The sequence below is a fragment of the Leptinotarsa decemlineata genome, unplaced genomic scaffold (assembly GCF_025532065.1).
Source record: "Leptinotarsa decemlineata unplaced genomic scaffold, Ldec_3_MD MMD2_tig00026375_RagTag_RagTag, whole genome shotgun sequence".
NCBI classification, from domain to species: Eukaryota; Metazoa; Arthropoda; class Insecta; order Coleoptera; family Chrysomelidae; genus Leptinotarsa; species Leptinotarsa decemlineata.
Window position 1 is genome coordinate 1,468,399 of NW_027412711.1, and position 20,051 is coordinate 1,488,449.

A 20,051-nucleotide genomic window follows, 5' to 3' on the forward strand; every position below is an offset into this window, starting at 1 on the left:
ATGACATTTCTAAAAGAGATTCATATATCTCGTTTGACATGTTTTCAGGCTTTTCCAAGTTGGGTAAAAAAGGATTATAAATCCATGAATTCACTTTAATTTTTGTATTGTGTTCTTCGGGAAAATACTTTTCAAAAGATGCGCGCATCGAACTGAGATATTGGACCAATTCTTCAAACACATCATCTTCAAACATTTCTGAGTCGTTTTCGCTAACAAACTCACTGAGTAACGTAAAACTTTCTATTTCTTTCTTACCAATGCAAATGATCCAAAAATCTAATTTTCTTTTAAAAGCAGTTATTTTATTATAGGCCTGAAACACTGTTGTCTGTTTACCTTGCAACGATAAATTCAATTCGTTAAGTTTTTGTAAGATATCCGCCATAAAAGACAATCGGAACAACCAAGTTTTATCATACAAACGGTCCTTCGAATTAAAAGAAGTATCTGCTGAAAGGAACATTTGTAATTCGGCTCTAAGTTCAAATAGCCTTGTTAAAGTTTTACCCCGAGACAGCCATCGCACTTCTGTATGGAGCAGCAGTGTTTATGTTTGCTGCCATAATCTTCACACAATAATGAGAACAATCGGGATTGTAGTGGTCGTGATTTGATAAAATTAATTATTTTTACCGCTTCATCCATAACTAATTTTAGATTTGACGGCATTTGCTTCATCGCAAGTGCTTGTCTATGCAGAATACAATGACTGGAACTACAATTAGGCGCTTTATTTTTCATTCGTGACACTGCTCCTGCTGTTTTACCTGTCATCGCCTTGGCCCCATCTGTACAAATGTCAATGCAATTGTTCCAACTGAGATTATTTTCTTCAAAAAATATATTTATTTTATTAAAAATTTCTTCTCCGGTAGTGTTTGTAAGCAGCGGTGAACACATAAGCATGTCTTCTTCAAAAGAACTTTTATATGGATATCTCACAATAACCAGCAGGATAGCCAAACCAGCGACATCAGTCGACTCGTCCATTTGCAAGGCGAATCGTGTATTTTGTAGACGTGTAACTAGTTCTTGTTTGACGTAGCTTGCCAGATCATGGATTCGTCGTGAAACAGTATCGTTTGATAGCGGAACAGTAGAAAGATGCTTTGCAGATTTTTCATCGAGCATACATTTTGTTATGTCTAATACACATGATTTTATTAAATTTTCAGCGATAGTGTGCGCTTCACCTGCTTGTGCAATGCGATAGCTAACTAAATATGATGCCTCCGTGGCCTTTTCGTTGATAGTTTGTGATGCATGTAGCATCATATTTTTTTGACTTTCTAATAACTGATCTTTTTTGCGAACAAAAAATTCTTTATTCTTGTCTTTAGACTCGGGGTGTACAGTTTCTAAATGTCGGCGCAATTTGGCAGGTGCCATGGAACTATTAGGAAGCAGTTTACTACAGAGCATGCAGAGAGGTGAGCCGTTGGAATCACCAAATCCGAAACTGATATAAGATTCATCATACTTCCTTCTTTTCGTCGAGCCTGACGTCGTGGCATCATCTTCTGGATCGGTGATTGCTATATTCTCCGCGCGCACTGCTTTTGAACATCCAGCGTCATTAGAAGATGTTGTTGCAACACGTTTAACACCTTCAAGCCAACGTTCCATTCTTCTTTATTTATAATGTTACACGTCAGGATAGTGGGGTTTAAATAATGCACAATCGTTACTGCGTATACCTAAGAGACTAAATTTAGTACCTAGGTACAGTGAAGAAATGTATAAAACTGAGACAACAGAATACAGCAGGCAGTAAAACAATTAACACTATTTTCTCGCTAGCGAGCTTGTAAGTAGGTAGTAACTTTACGCTCCGAACGCTAATCGTCAACTGACGACGCGCGATCGCCGCTTTTATAATTAGTCCTAGACTCGATCTCAAATATTCTCGAAAATACTCGAATCGGTACCTTTGATAAACAAAAAGCAAAAATAAAAACAAAAATTTAAAAATTGCTTTGTAAACAATATCGACTTTATCCTTTGAAGTTAGAGACGAAAGTCGCTTGTTTTCACAACTATAGCGTCTAATTCAGAGGCGGCTTTTATCAAAGAAACTGCGCGCTCACAAGTATACTTACTACCCGCTCGCTTTAAGTTTGCCGCTGGCGATAGGTATGACGTTCGAAAAATAGCGTCAGCAAAACATAATATAAAAATATTTTTTATTTAATTGTAACAATAAAAATTGTGTACGTATATATTTGGGTAAAACTATGACACATTATAAGTTTTGTTGTCACGTGGGGGAGGGTACGCGCATTCCACAGACTGGCAAACTTAGAGCGAACGGGTTGTACAAGTATAAAAGTGTTGATACCAAACTTATGAGATATTGTACCAGCTATTGTAACACATGTTTATACAAATACGAATAAATAAATAAATAACGTTCATAGCGTTTTGTCCCCGCGCGGCCGCGGAGCGACCAGAGAGAGGTGTTTTGCTTTTTTTTTCTAAATTCTTGCGGAACCCCGACAGAGGTATCATGGAACCCTAGGGTTCCGCGGAACACACTTAGAGTATAGCTGGTTTATATTATATATATTTTTATACCTTGTATGTACTACGTTATGTTATCATTATCTTTTAGATACCCGCTTCAATATACATTATATGTGTATGTGTGTATGTGTATATATGTGCATATGCACATGTATATATGTGTATATGTACGTATGTGTGTATTGTATATGCATGTATACAGCGTGACTCACGGTCGATGGTAGGTTAGACGTTTCTGGAAAACGCAAAGCATGATTTCTCTAAAAATTCCACCTCCCACATTTCGTTACCTGTTCTATCGATCTGAAATATTTTCAGCATTGCGGTGTTACCACTTCTATCAAAAAGTCCTAGCAATTATATTTTTTCAAAAGGAACACCCCGTATATTAATACATTTTTGAAATCGCTATAGTATTTCAATACTTTTTTGTTAATAATGTCCTATACCTATCTTCATCTGTTTTCGAGATAAAAAATAAATTGTGCTAAATATGGTCTAAAACGTAGCCTTAATTGAAATTAAGTACATCAGTACTATCAATTAATGAAAAGTTGATATTTTGATGATAGTTTGGACAAACTCGAAATATTCAAATAAGCCCTACAGCTCTATTTCTCTCAGCCAACGGTAAGTGATGCCGTTCCATGTTAAAGCACAATATTTCCAGTTTAATTGCTGAGCAAGAACTGCATAGAATGTACAAACTCGACACTTTCAGATTATTCATTTTAGCCGAAAACCTACAGTTTGTAAAAAACTTGATAAAAGATTAGTTACCATTTTTGCAGGCTTTGTTCAACCCATAGAAATCTACAGGGTGGTCGAGTGTACCAATTTATTCGAAATTAAACGACCTCATGCAAATTATAGTTTCGGGCCACGGGAACCACTTTTTAAAAAGACTTTATTTAGATTTACAGACTTTATTGTACAGAAGTTACTCTAACAATCGTACTAACAGAACTGACTCTTCCTTCAAGATAGGTGGCTTTTATAAGTTTATTATAACTTCGTCAGCATTTGATAAATAAGCATAAAGGAGGGTTTTATATACATAACTCCTCCATCCCTAAGATGAAAATAATACATTAATATTATTTTCATCAACATTTTCTAACTGAATATTTTCTTGTTTATTTTTCCTTTTAAAACATTTAAATTTGTTCTTATATTTGGAATGTAAAATAAAATATGTAAGAAGTATAATAAATATAAATATACAAATATACATTAAAGTATAAGAAGTGCTGTCTTCTTCTAAGGCTTCTAGTCGATGTAATTGGGTTTTTTCAGCAACGTCCTGAAGTCGGGTTAGTTCGTCGAGGTTTACTCTTTCCGGAACTTTCATAGGGTTATTCTCAGGATGTAGCTGAATAGTATCTATTTCGGGTAACTGTAGAGGGTTTCCTTGAACGGAAGTGGCGTCGTTGGAATAAACTTCACCTTTAACAGTGAGGTTACATTTATGTGGGATAAAGATCAACTGTGGTTGTCTGATATTTTCGTATCCATGCTCCTTACAATTTTTCTCAATCATGATCTTATCAATGGGGATAATGATAATGTAGACATCGTTGACAGGTTCTATTATGTCCTGGTCTAATTGAATTTAAATCGTCTGGCATTGATGATCGGTTTTACCAATTAGTAATTTCGGTAAACAATCTTCTTTTGAAATTTGGTTGTCAACATGGTATATGCAGGTATTTTCAATTCTCGTACAGGGTTCATCTTCATAATGATGGTAAGTCGAGTTAAGAATTATATAGGGTTTTAAAGGAACGATAGCTTGGTTGAGTATTGGAATTGGGAACAAATGGAAGTAATCATAAACATTTTCAAGAAGTATCGGAAAATGAATTGCAAATATAATAATTCCATTTTTATAATTAATTTCAATTTTTAGTAATTTGTTACACGACTGAATGTTTTAAAGTTTGGTAAACTGCCTTTGTAAAGGTTTAACATTATTTTTATCAATTCTTCGATATCAGATAATGGTAATATCGTGCTATGAATGATGTTTAATTCTGCAAATAAAATTGAATCTTCAATGTTATTAAGTATTGATAATATAATTATAATAATAAAATTGTTGGTTTTTAACAATTTGCTGTAAGCTATTCGTAGTTTCGTTCATAAATTTTCTTGTTATAGTTAGGTAATTTTCTAAATCATGGTGAAGCATGTTCTGATTCTTTTCCAAAGTGAAAATTGCTTTATTGTATTTTTCTGCATCTTCATCATCTAAAGTACCAAAGAGCCGTTTACTTGTTCTGCCTACTATATTAATAAGTGCCCTTTTCGATCGATTATTTTCTTGAGGTTTAATATTGATTAATTTCACTTTGATTGTGTCTAGCAAATAATTCAGATGATTATACATGTGGTGTAGTTGTGGGTATAAAGGGTCTTTGATCAAGATAAATTCTGCGATTGTTTTTGTATTATTATTTAAGATGTTTAGGGGAGAATCAAATTGTTTTAAGTCAATGTATTTTATAAACGTATGTTTTTGTGTAGTGGTTCTTGCTTTTCCAAGGGGAAAGGGAAGGATAGGGTTATTTATCCTCGTCATTATTATGTCTTGTCCTGTCGTCGCAAGGATTCCAAGAAGTAGAAGGTATAACATTGTCATCTGAAACAATTTGTTTCTTAATGATTTTTCTTTGTGGCTTTAACTTACTTTTATGGTATTTTGATTTAGAAGTTTCAATTTTAAAGTTACTATCTTTTTTTGGTTGAATTTCCTTATATAAGGGTGATAATTTATTTCGAAGAGTTTCTTTAAGGAAAGTATTTTTATTAATTTCAATTTCTGGGGGGTCATTTCTGTTGGAATTTACTTTAGATAGGTTCTTGGCTTTTTCATTGTTTTGTTCTACTATTTCTTTCAATATTTTCATATTTCTTGAGTGTTTTTCTATATAGTTTGAGGTTATTTTTTCTAACGTTACATCATAAGGGCTCTGGTGTTCTACATTACCTTTAATAATTTGGAAGGGTGTGAATTTAGTTGCGGAATGGACAGTATTATTATATCCTAGAATCGCATACAACATTTGTTTTGTTATTGGTCGATTAGGAAATTCTAATTTTAAAGTTCGTATCTCCTCAATTAGAGTAGAATGAAAACGTTCTACCGGACTATTACTGTTCGGGTTTTTTGGGGTGATGTAATGCAACATAATTTTACGGAGTTTGCAAAAATCTTCAATTAAGTTATTTTTAAATTCTGTGCCGGAATCGCAGGTTATTCTATTTGGAATACCGTAATGGGATATGAATTTTAATAAACCATCTAAGATGTCTGTCGCATTTAGTTGTATGGGGTATGCTTGTGCAAAGCGCGAAAAGCTGTCAATAATTGTTAGGAATTTAAGTCTATCAAGTGATAAAACATCAACATAAATATGTTCAAACGGGTATTCTCCAATTGGTGTTGGGTTAAATTTTATGACATTAGGGTGCCTTTCGTATTTTGATTTTTGACATGTTACGCATGTATTTACGTAGTTTGTTATGTCTTGAATCATATTAGGCCAATAGTATACTTTTGATAGAGACAGTTTTGTTTCATTTATGTGTGTAGTTTTTGTATCATGATGGTATTTAATTTTTTCTCGTTGTTCATTTTTCTTCAAAATGTCTTTCAAAAGCATATTACTTTGAACAAGTTTGAAGGCTGAGTTTCTAAAATGTTTTTGGATTATCGGAATTATTACATTCTTTAGTTCCTCTTGAAATATTATACCATAAACAGTATTAGGTTTCAAATATTCTAAAAAGATTTTTCCTATATCGTTTTCAATGTTTCTATTAGATATTACGATTTTTAAACGTGTCTTATCAAAGAGTTTAGTTATGCTTACTTTTGGTGAAATTATGTCGTTACTTTGAACTAGGAATATTTAATTTTTAAATTTATTTAATGGTTGCTCTGATATTGGGATTTCTAAAATCGGGTCTTCTTGCGAAGAATGTTGTGTTTCATTTGAGTGTTTTATTTTCGGTTCTTCTTGTTGGGCTGGTACGACTATTATGTCTGAAAGTATTTTAATCTTCTTTTCCTCTGGGAATTTTTGTTTTTCTTTAGCTGGTTGAAAATGTCCTGTGTGGTAATTTTCGGGTTGGGGTTCTTCACTTGATTGATGTTTTTCGACTTCTTCATTGGCGAGTTCATCTATTTCTTGCACTATTTTGGCAATTTCATCAATCTCAGGGTTATCGTTTTCATCTACGCAATATTCTGCGAAATCTCCTAAACGGTCTTCTTCCATATCGAAATTTCCTAGTAAAGAATAATTTTCTAATGGATGTAGTTCAATTCTGGATAGGGCATCAGCAACAGAATTCTTTTTTCCTTTTCTATGTATGATGTTATATTCATACTCTTCTAATCTTAGGCGCCATCTTACTAATTTTGAAGAGGGGTCTTTTAAATTAAATAACCATTGGAGTGGTTTATGATCAGTAACAATCGTAAATTTTCTACCAAAAAGGTAAGGTCTAAATTATTTGGTAAAATGGATAATTGCCAATAATTCCTTTTCTATAGTTGAATAATTTTGTTCTGCGGGATTTAAAGTTCTTGAGGCATACGCGATGGGTTTATCTTTACCTAGAGGGCCTTGTGATAACACAGCTCCAATTGCTACGTTAGAAGCATCGGTTGTTAAGATAAAAGGTTTACTAAAATCGGGATGTTGAAGAAGATGTTCATTAGTTAAAACTTGTTTACATTTTTCGAAGGTTTCTAGGAATTCGGCAGAATGAAGGATTTTCTCTCCTTTTTTTAGACATTGAGTTAGCGGTTTTGTTAATTGCGCGAAATCTTTAATAAATTTTCTATAATATCCTAGCAAACCGAGAAATGATTCAATATCTCTAGCAGTAGTTGGTATGGGAAAATTTTGGATTGCTTTTATTTTATTCGGATTGGGTTTTATACCGTGGGGTGTTACAATATGTCCTAAAAATTCTACATTTTGTTTTAAGAATTCTGATTTGTCTAATTGTACTTTCAATTTAGCTTCTCTTAATACTTTAAATACTTGTTTTAGATTAGAGATGTGTTCCTGAAGGGAGGTTGAAAAAATTATTATATCGTCCATATAGACGAGACATATTTTGTTTCTTAGGTCTTTCAAAACGTAATCCATAAGTCGTTGAAACGTCGCTGGAGCGTTCTTTAAACCAAACGGCATTCTGACATATTCGTAATGGCCGTGTTCTACGTTGAAGGCTGTTTTGTCAATAGAATTTTCTTCCATCTCTATTTGGTGAAATCCTGAAGTTAAATCTAGAACAGTGAAGTAGTTACATTTCCCTAGTTTATCCAGTATGTCGTCGATATTAGGAATGGGGTATCGGTCATCAATCGTTTTTTCGTTCAATTTCCTATAATCAACGACAATTCTCCATTTTTTCTTTCCCGAGGCGTCCGCTTTCTTCGGTACAATCCAAATAGGGCTACTCCAAGCTGATGATGATGGTCGTATTATTCCGTCATTCAACATTTTTTCTATTTGTTTATTTACTTCTTCTTTATGGCAATGAGGAAACCGATAGGATTTAGTGTGTACTGGTATTTCGTCTGTCGTTTTAATTTCATGTTTTATTTTGTTTGTGAAAGAAAGTTTAGTATTCTCATCATGAAATATGTCTAAGAATTCTTTGCAAACTGTTAAAATTGCGTTTTTTTCTTCCGTGTTCATATGATCAGTCCTAATTTTACTTGTTATATCAGTTATGGAATTATTATTATAATTTTCAGGTAAGGCTTGTTCAATGTTATAAAATTCAAATTGTTCTTTATTTATTTGGTTGGAGGGGAACGGTTTATTCATTCTTATAGAGATAGTTTTATTAGTTTCATTAAAAACTTCGAAAGTTTTTGGCATAAGTTATTGTTTCAGGTACGTATAGTTTATCAATAAATCCCTCTGGATTTATTATTTCTCCTTCACTGATATCGACAGGGTATTTCTTTATTGAAGTTTCATATGGTGGTATTTCGAAAGTAAAAGAAGTTTCGTGAGGCTGTCTATAGTAGAAAGGGATTTGTACAATTTCATTTCTTAAGATTTGATTGCTAAAATCGATATTTAAGTCAAGATTTTTAAGTTCTTTTAAACCTAAAATTCCATCAAAAAACTCATGAAATTGGAATAAAATATATTCCGTTTCATAGTTGCTTTGAAATTCTTCAAAAGCTGGGATAATAGCTTTATATTGAATTTCTTTTTCACCTAATGAAGTTTTTAACTGAGAGGGTTCTCTGAATATTCTGTCTGGATAATATTTTTCTACAATAGATGGTCTTAACATGGAAGTATGACATCCGGTATCAATTAGTAGTTTAATAGGGGGGATTTTGGATTTGTATATAAGGTAATCCATTTATAGAGCCTGAATAAAGTTCTATTATACCGTCTTGTTTGTCGGAGGCGGTTTGTAAAAATTTTCGTCTTCGTATTCAGTGTTTGAGTCAGTTATTTCAGTCGTTTCTTGGGGCGTAAAGTAATATTCATTTAATTCATCAGTTAATTGATATTGATCTGGAGGGTATTGGTCTTCAATTGGGTATTGGTCTTCGACAGGGTATTGGTTAATGGGGTAACCTAGTGTCATGTCGTATTCATTCTCATCATTATGGTTGTAAAGTTCTTCACTTATAAAGGTTTGTCTTGGGGGTTGCCTAAATGATCGGATATTTGCTGGGTGGTAAGGCATATTTGATCTACTAACCGTAGGATTTCTAGAAGTAGTCGACATTGGTTGAATGATTCTAGTATCAGTTTTATTTGTTGGTTTAAACACATTTTGGGGTGGTCCAAACACTTGTTTATTCGTTAAAAATTTATATTGAACTTGTTTAGGTTGGATATTTATGAGTTGGCTTGGAAATTGTGGTTTTTGGTTAAATTGTTGATAATTATTAAAAGGTCTATTTGACATTTGACTAGTAGAAGGTGTAGGATTTCTAAAGTTAGTTTGTTGAAAATTTTGTAAGTGTGAATAATTTTGTACAGGAAAATTACTATAATTTGGTTTTATTTGTTTTGGTGGGTGTTGTTTTTGAACGTTAGTGCTTGAGCGATTCTGAAAAACCATATTTTGTGTTTGTCTAAAATTTTCATCTTCCAAAACTAAATTCATTGCTTCTTCAAGGCTATCTGGTTTTTGAACAATTACTTTATCTTGTAATCTAATAGTTAAATTTCTCATAAATACTTTCAAAGACTGTGATTGATATTGACGAATATATATCGATTTATTCTGTGGGTCTACAGCGGCAATAGAATTAATTTTAAAGATTAATTTACTTCTCAGTACTTGTATTCTTTTCGCAAAATCAAGGGGGTGTTCGTTTCTATTAGGGACAAGTGTAAAAAGTTGTTGTTCAAGGTTATCTAAATTTTGTCTATCACCAAATGTATTTCTTAATTCATTTCTTATTAAAATCCATGTGTTTAATTCCGTTCTTGCACCAATCAATAATTGTGCTCTATCTCTGAGTTTACCAATAATAATACTCAAGATACACTGATTTAGTGTATCGTCAGCGCTATAATATTTATTATAAAATTTGTCAATTGCATTTATAAAAATTTCGAGGGTGTCTGGAGATCCATCATACAAAGGTATGGTGTCAGAATAAATTTTAAATAAAGTATAATTAATTTCGGTGGAGATATTTGAAACGGATAGAGAGACAAGCGACTGTACTAAATCTTCAATTTCAGGTTCGGTCATGTGTTATTGTCGCGATCTTATCGGAAAAGATTGCTCAGCGAGTCTATTCAAGATAAAAGTTTGCTTTCTTCATTTATTCAGAAAAGAATCACGGTAATAATATTGCGAAGTTTATCACAAGAATATTTCTGAAGCGTCGTTGTGTGTGTGTGTGAAATTAATACTCTCTTTATATCAGCGTATGATATAAATAGATTACTTTTTTTTTTTCTGATTGATTCGGCCGTTACTTGATGAAGATCCATAGTAATTTCACAAAATACACTTAAACGATTTGATCTCCACTAACTTTATTGAAAATAATCATAACATGTTTCGCTAAAACATTAGCTTTTTCAAATGATTAATACATCCAAGCATCCTTACATTCATATTTATATACTACAGGTAACCACAATCGAGACTACCTGTAAGAAATTACCTGAATCTCTACATCACATACCTGCTCGATTATGCTTACCTAAAGCAAATTGCCTACCATCTACATCAATAATAATTCTTTATGGGTTTTTAAGAAAACAAGTTCAATAATGGTGATCTATTCAAATCTAATTGGTCATTCATTAGAATATTTGAATTTTTAAGTTTATTAATTTCCATTGCTTCTAAATGATTCAGTTTGAAACCTTTATTTTCAATGTGCAAAATTTCGAATTCTTCATTAAAGATGTGATTTTCTTCTAGAAGATGATTTGAATACGTTGAATTTGTTTTCTTGTTTACATAGCTCTTATGATGTTCCTGGATTCGATTCCTAAATGTCCTGCCAGTTTGACCAATATATACCTTAGGGCACGTTCCACACTTTAATTTATATACCCCTGATTTCTCGAATTTAGATGTCTTATCTTTATTATTTTTAACTAGCTTTCCCAACGTATTACTTGTTCTATATGCAATTTTAATATCTCTATTTCTCAAAAATGAAGCCACTTTTTCCGTTGGTTGTCCAAAATAGGTTAAAGCTCTATAATTTTGATTATCTACCTTATCAATGGGAAAAACGTCTCGCATCGCTTTTGTGTAGACTTTCTTGGCAAGTATTTTGTTTATTAATTCGGCTTTAAACCCATTGTTTACCGCAATTTGCTTGATGATATTGAGTTCTTTATTAAAATTATCTATTGAAAGAGGAACATTGACTAATCTATGAATCATGCTATTATAAGCTGATACTTTGTGTTGATACGGATGGGTAGAATCGTAATGTATCGTAATATCCGTATAGGACGGTTTGTGATAAATTGAAAAATCATGTTTGTTGTTCCTCCTACTAATTGTTAGGTCCAAAAAATTGATTGAGTTGTCTGTTTCTATTTCAATAGTGAATTTAATGTTCTCATGAATTTTGTTAATATCCCGATGAAAAGTATCTAATTGCCTCTTAGTACCTGTAAAACATACCAAAACGTCATCCACATATCTATGCCAATACAAGAAATTCTTAATCAAAGGGTGTTTAAAGATTGACTTCTCTAGATTATCCATGAAAATTTCTGCAAGTAATGGGCTTAATGGATTTCCCATAATTAAACCTTTTGAGGAGGAATAAATATTGTTGTTGAATTGAAAATAATTTTGGTTGAGACATAATGACAGAAGGTCAATTATTTCTCGTTTTATGACTGGGTTCACTCTATTTTTATCTAATAATTCTATTACTAAAGTAATAGTATCATCTGGAGGTATACTGGGAAATAGATTCTGCACATCAAAGGATAGTAATTTTGCGTTGTCTGGTAGAGATAAGTTCTCTATTTTATTGATTAAGTCATATGAGTTCCGTAGACTAAATTTTGGTTGGAAGTTACAATGGTTTAAGATGATATTGATAAGCCTTTCTGATAATTTTACTGATGGTGCAGTGACAAAGGAAACCACTGGTCTAATTGGAAAACCCTGTTTGTGCAGTTTTATGAGTGAATATAATTTTGGCATTTGGGGGTTCATCAATGTTAATTTGAACTTTTCCCTTTCTGTAAAAAGTATGTTAGAATTTTTCAAAAAATCTTTCACTTGTCTTTGAAATAAATTAGTTGGATCACGTTTCAGCGTTTCAAAATTTCCTAAATTCAAGAAATCAAGGGTTCCGTTGACATAGTCCTTTCGATCAATAGCAACTACAGTATTGCCTTTATCTGCTCTAGTTAATATAACATTATTTTCGTTAATTTTACTACGTATTGATTTAACAAGTTTCAATTCATTCGTAAAAGTACCTTCTTTCAGAAATTCTGACTTTATGATATGTGACGCCAAATGTTTGTTATTAATGTTATTCAATGTCCCTCCTAATGCCATTTCGTTTCATAAATGCTGACACAACAGAACCACAATTGATGATGTTTGAAGTTTCCCAAATGCTCTCGACGGAGTAAATTTCTATAAACCAGGGCCGCTAATAACTCCATCACACTATTACACGATAAACACACAAATATAAATATATATCAATTCATCAAATTATATGTATGTCATAAGTCATGTCAAGTCGTAACTCTTCTTCTTCTCTATACACAATGGAGAGAATAGGCATGGAACAAAATGACAGATACATTTCACAGAAACCATAAAAACATTTTCTGCGAGTACGAGAGAACTCAAAGCACAACTTAATACGAAATTATAGTCCAGTTCAAATCAGTCCTCTGCTACGTTGCCATTGTTTCCGTCCAGTCGAGTTGTGGTAGCCTTCAACCAAAATAGGATCAGAACCAAGACACGGAACGCTGTGCGGACAGATTGGTGGAGTGACACGGAGACAGATAAAGTTCAGTGCCGGACTATGACAATATTAGTGTGGGAACTCATAGTTGCAGAATCAATTGGACAATATAGTTTTTTCCAACTTTTATAGGACATGTAGTTTGTAATTGATGTTTATTATCATTTAAACCCATTTTTTATTATTCAAAATATTTTTATCAAGTTGTGAGTTTTCATTTGAATTTCAATTTGTTTTTTTTTGTTTTTCGTTACCACCCAAAAAGCTGGAGGGCAGCTTCACCGTGGAGGGGAGATGTGTCAAATATAGAAAATAATCATGAAATAATTCAGATTCATTTAAGTAAATACATGAATTGAAAGATATTTCCAACCTCACTTATTTTAACATAAGAACACTCAGTATTCAGAATTCCATCTTTTATTATTTCAAGTTCATAGACATCGAAATTGGTCCGATCACAGGATATAGAATATGAAACAATCTCCAAATACGTAAACTTTGCACAAATTGCATACTGAGCATTTTACCTTAGTACAGTGACCGGATCAAAGTCGCAATGTCAGCGTATAATTGTTTATAAATATTGAGGGAGGTCAAGATCATTAACAGACAACAGACAGTATTCAGTATTCATTTGAGTATCGATTAATGATCAGCAGAGCAGCACATCTCCTTCTCTTCGATCCTGCAGTCACTTTTGTGCGAAGTAATTCAAGCACCTAATGATCATGAAGTTTGGCCAACATATATCTTATCACATGATTGACACGGAATACTATACGCAACATTCACTTGGTTTATTGAAGGGACCTTGTCTTTGACTTTGCTATGGATCACCAGTTATATTGTCATTGACAGGGAGGGTTGAATTTTTCCTCATCAAACCTGAAAAGAATATCATACAGAGAGCGTACCTGTATCTTGGACCGAAATGTTTCAACTCCCTTCCACAAAATCCGAAGCAAATATCGCCAAAGATCTCATTTAAAAGAGAGCTGAAAAACTTCATTAAAAACACGCCAAGAAATGAAATCCATAGAATTGTAGAAAATAATTTATAGAAACCCCTTATTGCTCATCTGTCCATATTATATTCATTAATACATTCATACGTTTTAACCGTTGACTATTTTTATATATTTACATAACAAGGTTGAGCTTATTTGAATTTTTAAATCATAAGTATTTAATTTTATGTCATATATGGCATGCAACTAATTTTCCTTTATTTTGAGTATTTCAATATTACTTTCTACAAAAAGGATTTGAAGCTTTATATCTTCTATTGATTATCTGCGAGCGCTTTCGACAGTTGGTAGTACTGTTATCTTTTAGGCACTCCTCAAACTTTGTTTGAGAATTTGATTTTGTAGAATTTGATATTGAAATACTCAAAATAAAGGAAAATTAGTTGCATCAATCAATATATATATATATATATATATATATATATATATATATATATATATATATATATATATATATATATATAAATCTAAATAAAGTATTTTTAAAAAGTGGTTCCCGTGGCCCGAAACTATAATTGGCGCAGTCGATTGTAGGATAGTGGAAGAAAATCGATCCTGAATTTTCTTCAGTACCAACTGTTTGTCCACTACAAGAAACCAGCTTCGTCCACCAACCACCCACAATAAGGACCAGATCGTCAGACTCAGCCTCTACAGTCCTCCAGGAAGGAATACCGACACACCATCGAGGTAAGTCGAGTTTTCCTACCTGATTCCAAAATTTCCTTAAAATCTTTGTCGTAAATATTTCTGGAAGTTTCAGAAAAGTGATTATTATAATCAAAAAACGAAAACAGACATCATTTTCTCTTATAGCAATTGAAATTGGTGACAGGACTATAGAAGTCACGTAGATTAAGAAAGACAATTTGAATACTGATTTAAATTGAAGCAATTAAGTGAAAAACGCCGAATTAAATTTCCTACATTCAAATCATTTTTCTCTTTCCTCACTCATAGCAAACAATAAATGCATAGTGTTCACTAAATAGTAAAACAAAGAAGCTAAAGAATAACTTGCTGCTTCTTATATCATATGATTAATAGACAGAAAATAATCTATTTATTTCACAAAATACACTTAAACGATTTGATCTCCACTAACTTTATTGAAAATAATCATAACATGTTTCGCTAAAACATTAGCTTTTTCAAATGATTAATACATCCAAGCATCCTTACATTCATATTTATATACTACAGGTAACCACAATCGAGACTACCTGTAAGAAATTACCTGAATCTCTACATCACATACCTGCTCGATTATGCTTACCTAAAGCAAATTGCCTACCATCTACATCAATAATAATTCTTTATGGGTTTTTAAGAAAACAAGTTCAATAATGGTGATCTATTCAAATCTAATTGGTCATTCATTAGAATATTTGAATTTTTAAGTTTATTAATTTCCATTGCTTCTAAATGATTCAGTTTGAAACCTTTATTTTCAATGTGCAAAATTTCGAATTCTTCATTAAAGATGTGATTTTCTTCTAGAAGATGATTTGAATACGTTGAATTTGTTTTCTTGTTTACATAGCTCTTATGATGTTCCTGGATTCGATTCCTAAATGTCCTGCCAGTTTGACCAATATATACCTTAGGGCACGTTCCACACTTTAATTTATATACCCCTGATTTCTCGAATTTAGATGTCTTATCTTTATTATTTTTAACTAGCTTTCCCAACGTATTACTTGTTCTATATGCAATTTTAATATCTCTATTTCTCAAAAATGAAGCCACTTTTTCCGTTGGTTGTCCAAAATAGGTTAAAGCTCTATAATTTTGATTATCTACCTTATCAATGGGAAAAACGTCTCGCATCGCTTTTGTGTAGACTTTCTTGGCAAGTATTTTGTTTATTAATTCGGCTTTAAACCCATTGTTTACCGCAATTTGCTTGATGATATTGAGTTCTTTATTAAAATTATCTATTGAAAGAGGAACATTGACTAATCTATGAATCATGCTATTATAAGCTGATACTTTGTGTTGATACGGATGGGTAGAATCGTAATGTATCGTAATATCCGTATAGGACGGTTTGTGATAAATTGAAAAATCATGTTTGTTGTTCCTCCTACTAATTGTTAGGTCCAAAAAATTGATTGAGTTGTCTGTTTCTATTTCAATAGTGAATTTAATGTTCTCATGAATTTTGTTAATATCCCGATGAAAAGTATCTAATTGCCTCTTAGTACCTGTAAAACATACCAAAACGTCATCCACATATCTATGCCAATACAAGAAATTCTTAATCAAAGGGTGTTTAAAGATTGACTTCTCTAGATTATCCATGAAAATTTCTGCAAGTAATGGGCTTAATGGATTTCCCATAATTAAACCTTTTGAGGAGGAATAAATATTGTTGTTGAATTGAAAATAATTTTGGTTGAGACATAATGACAGAAGGTCAATTATTTCTCGTTTTATGACTGGGTTCACTCTATTTTTATCTAATAATTCTATTACTAAAGTAATAGTATCATCTGGAGGTATACTGGGAAATAGATTCTGCACATCAAAGGATAGTAATTTTGCGTTGTCTGGTAGAGATAAGTTCTCTATTTTATTGATTAAGTCATATGAGTTCCGTAGACTAAATTTTGGTTGGAAGTTACAATGGTTTAAGATGATATTGATAAGCCTTTCTGATAATTTTACTGATGGTGCAGTGACAAAGGAAACCACTGGTCTAATTGGAAAACCCTGTTTGTGCAGTTTTATGAGTGAATATAATTTTGGCATTTGGGGGTTCATCAATGTTAATTTGAACTTTTCCCTTTCTGTAAAAAGTATGTTAGAATTTTTCAAAAAATCTTTCACTTGTCTTTGAAATAAATTAGTTGGATCACGTTTCAACGTTTCAAAATTTCCTAAATTCAAGAAATCAAGGGTTCCGTTGACATAGTCCTTTCGATCAATAGCAACTACAGTATTGCCTTTATCTGCTCTAGTTAATATAACATTATTTTCGTTAATTTTACTACGTATTGATTTAACAAGTTTCAATTCATTCGTAAAAGTACCTTCTTTCAGAAATTCTGACTTTATGATATGTGACGCCAAATGTTTGTTATTAATGTTATTCAATGTCCCTCCTAATGCCATTTCAGTTTCTATTCCCAAAATTTCAAAGTTGTTAGTGCTATTTTTATGTCCAATGTTGTATTTGAAACCTTTTTCTATCAACCCATTTTCCGTGTCTGTGAACTGAACTTTCGATAAATTTATGAACCTGTCATAAAATTTATGATTCGAGAAATTGTTTCTAATAGATAGAGTTGGTTTCTGTGCTATTAGTGAATTTAGTTTTTTCTTTTGAATGCAGTACTTTTTATGAATGATTTGATTTACTTGTTCTCTCACTCTAACATCTAAAATATCGAATTCTATATTATGACACCTATGAAGTAATTCCGTATGTACTACCTTAAGATATATATTTGCGTTGTCCCTCTTGCTATATTCCCGTTTCGCACTTCGATAGAAATTTACTCCGTCGAGAGCATTTGGGAAACTTCAAACATCATCAATTGTGGTTCTGTTGTGTCAGCATTTATGAAACTAGCATTGTTTTCATTAATTATTAGTGAAATATTTTCTGTAGGCTGCTTGAGATTTGGATTATCCTAGTACTCAACGGTATGACGGTGATTCTGGATTGTTTTGAGTATTACAATTCTATTCGCATATTATTATGTCTATGGATGATGTCTACCCACACAGGAACTGTTTATCAGCTACTCAGAACAACTGGTAACGCAACAACGTAAGTATTTGTTTCTGGTTGAATATGGCACTAGTGACTGCGATATTCCTATAGTCCCTTCATTTGAGATATGATGATTCAACTCCATGTTTCCCTAGGTCATCGTGCTGTCTGTGGTACAATCTGCTGAATGTCCTGGAGTGGAAAACCGTAACAGTGATGATGGAGTAGTGAAGTAGTGACTGCCCCGAAGTGCCTTGGGGTGTGGTGTTGCCTGGATTGCATGAAACAAGAGAGAAATCCGGCAGTAAGTTCTTTCATGATATATTTTTATTCTTGTAACTAGGTTATGTTACTAATAAATTCGATAACAAAAAAAAATCAACAAAAATCACTGCTTTATATAGTTAACAATCATTTGACAATTTAATTTAATTGGTTAGAGTACATATAATATACATTATTGTTAATTTGACAATAACTAGCAGATACCTTACGAACTTTCTTTTTCAACTTTGAAGCATACTTTTTGATTTATGCTTGAGTATACTTTCAAAATCCATTGGTTCTTTATGACACACCCATTTTAACATTAATTTCTTTTTGTACAATTTTTTACTGATTCCTTACAGTATTTGTCACCTGTCTATTCAATTGTCACCTTATGTGATATACATTTCACTGAATAATAGGAAATTTAAAATAGCAATAATAATTTATTTTCCTTTTCAATGAAAATAAACAGTTATTGGAAATATTTATCGAAAACAACTACTTTCCTGGCTAGTACCAACGACGAATATTGAATTATATCAGATAAATATATATTAGAAACCACATGTATATTGCATCTCTCAGATTTTGCATATATTATTATTATTCTCTTTATACTCTTTCACCTTTCTTCATAATTACCCTGACGTAGTAACTTTCTACATCTTGAAACATCATATTTGTCTTTCCTTAAGACAACTTTCTGTGTCGTACTTTCTACAACATCGTACCTATTGTCTTTCCTCCGAAGACCTCATATATGCGCATTTCATTTCATGCCTCATACAAAATTCATATTATAATTATCATTATTTCTCATGAACATCTACATATTTCACACACCTTAAAAAATGAAAAATTTCATACAGTTTTGGGAGTGTCCTCCACAGTCTGCCTTTTCATCTCGTGTGTATAGTCTACCTATATAAATGATTCTTCTTCAATACATAATCATCAATTCTCACCTTTTCAATATATCTATATGCTTCTTTTATTTCTCATAATATTACAAACTCAACTATTCGTAGATCATCAGTCTGAGATGCTATTTCCTATTACTTTCCATACAAAATAAGAAAATAAAACTATGTGGTGACATTGAATTGTTTGTACTTTTTCTGGCCAGGGATGTGTCAATAATGCATTCATTATTATTATGTTTCTTCCTTATGTAATTACGGCTTATTTTTCCTTGATTAATTGTATGTAAAATTATATTTGGAAAAACTAATTGCAACTGAAAAAATATTTTGTATCTGCATTTTTATTTAATTACTATTCTCTAATTATTATACCCTAATTATTCTGGATTCTTATATGTTTAAAACTGTATACTTTAATTTGACTCAGAATACTCATTCATAAAACAGTTCATAGTTGTGGAATTTTTCCGTATAATAGATATCTAACTAGATCAACTAATTTTTGTTTAATATTATATGTACTCTGAACATTTCCAATTACAAATTTTCATGAAGGATTACGTGCATTTACAGAGTATAGTTTAACAAATTTCATTTTGTTATAGGCGTGGCGCTTAAGATTATGCAAAAAATAGTGAACAATAGTATTTGAGGAAAAAACTTTTTGTGAAAGAGAGGTAAGTATGCTTGAAGTGTAACACTGCCATGTTAAACATGTTTCAATAAAATTTTTGAACACCATCATCTTTTAATACCTCTTGATATCAGTCTCGCAATCACTATTTATTGCAAATGAATTATTACGCTTCAAACTCAAAGGAAAAAGTTTCCCAAAATTTACTGAAAATAGTAAATCTGAGAAAATTTTCAATATTTTATATTGCACTGTATCAAAAAAAAACGTCATTAACCAATCGATGAGAGTTTATATTTATACTGTTGGCCAAAGATGAGGATTTTTTCATGCTGGCGATCATAATGGCATTTCTTATCTCAACATAGTGTAAGATGTTTTATATTATTAGAGTTCATTCTGTTTTTCTGTTAACCATATCGACATCAAAGTTTTCGGTTTTATAAAAAAAATCAGGCAA

At 32.0% G+C, this 20,051-nt stretch overlaps 1 long non-coding RNA gene across 2 annotated transcripts; it reads left to right on the forward strand.

The window, feature by feature from the left end:
- The first annotated feature begins 17,535 nt into the window (after positions 1–17,535).
- On the forward strand, positions 17,536–19,696 carry LOC111513656 (uncharacterized). Of its 2 annotated transcripts, XR_002723246.2 has the most exons (4): positions 17,536–17,600; positions 17,660–17,821; positions 17,920–18,068; positions 19,563–19,696. It is a non-coding gene; the product is annotated as an uncharacterized lncRNA (long non-coding RNA). The 2 variants fall into 2 exon arrangements; XR_002723245.2 differs by having other exon boundaries at positions 17,542–17,821.
- Positions 19,697–20,051: the final 355 nt, after the last annotated feature.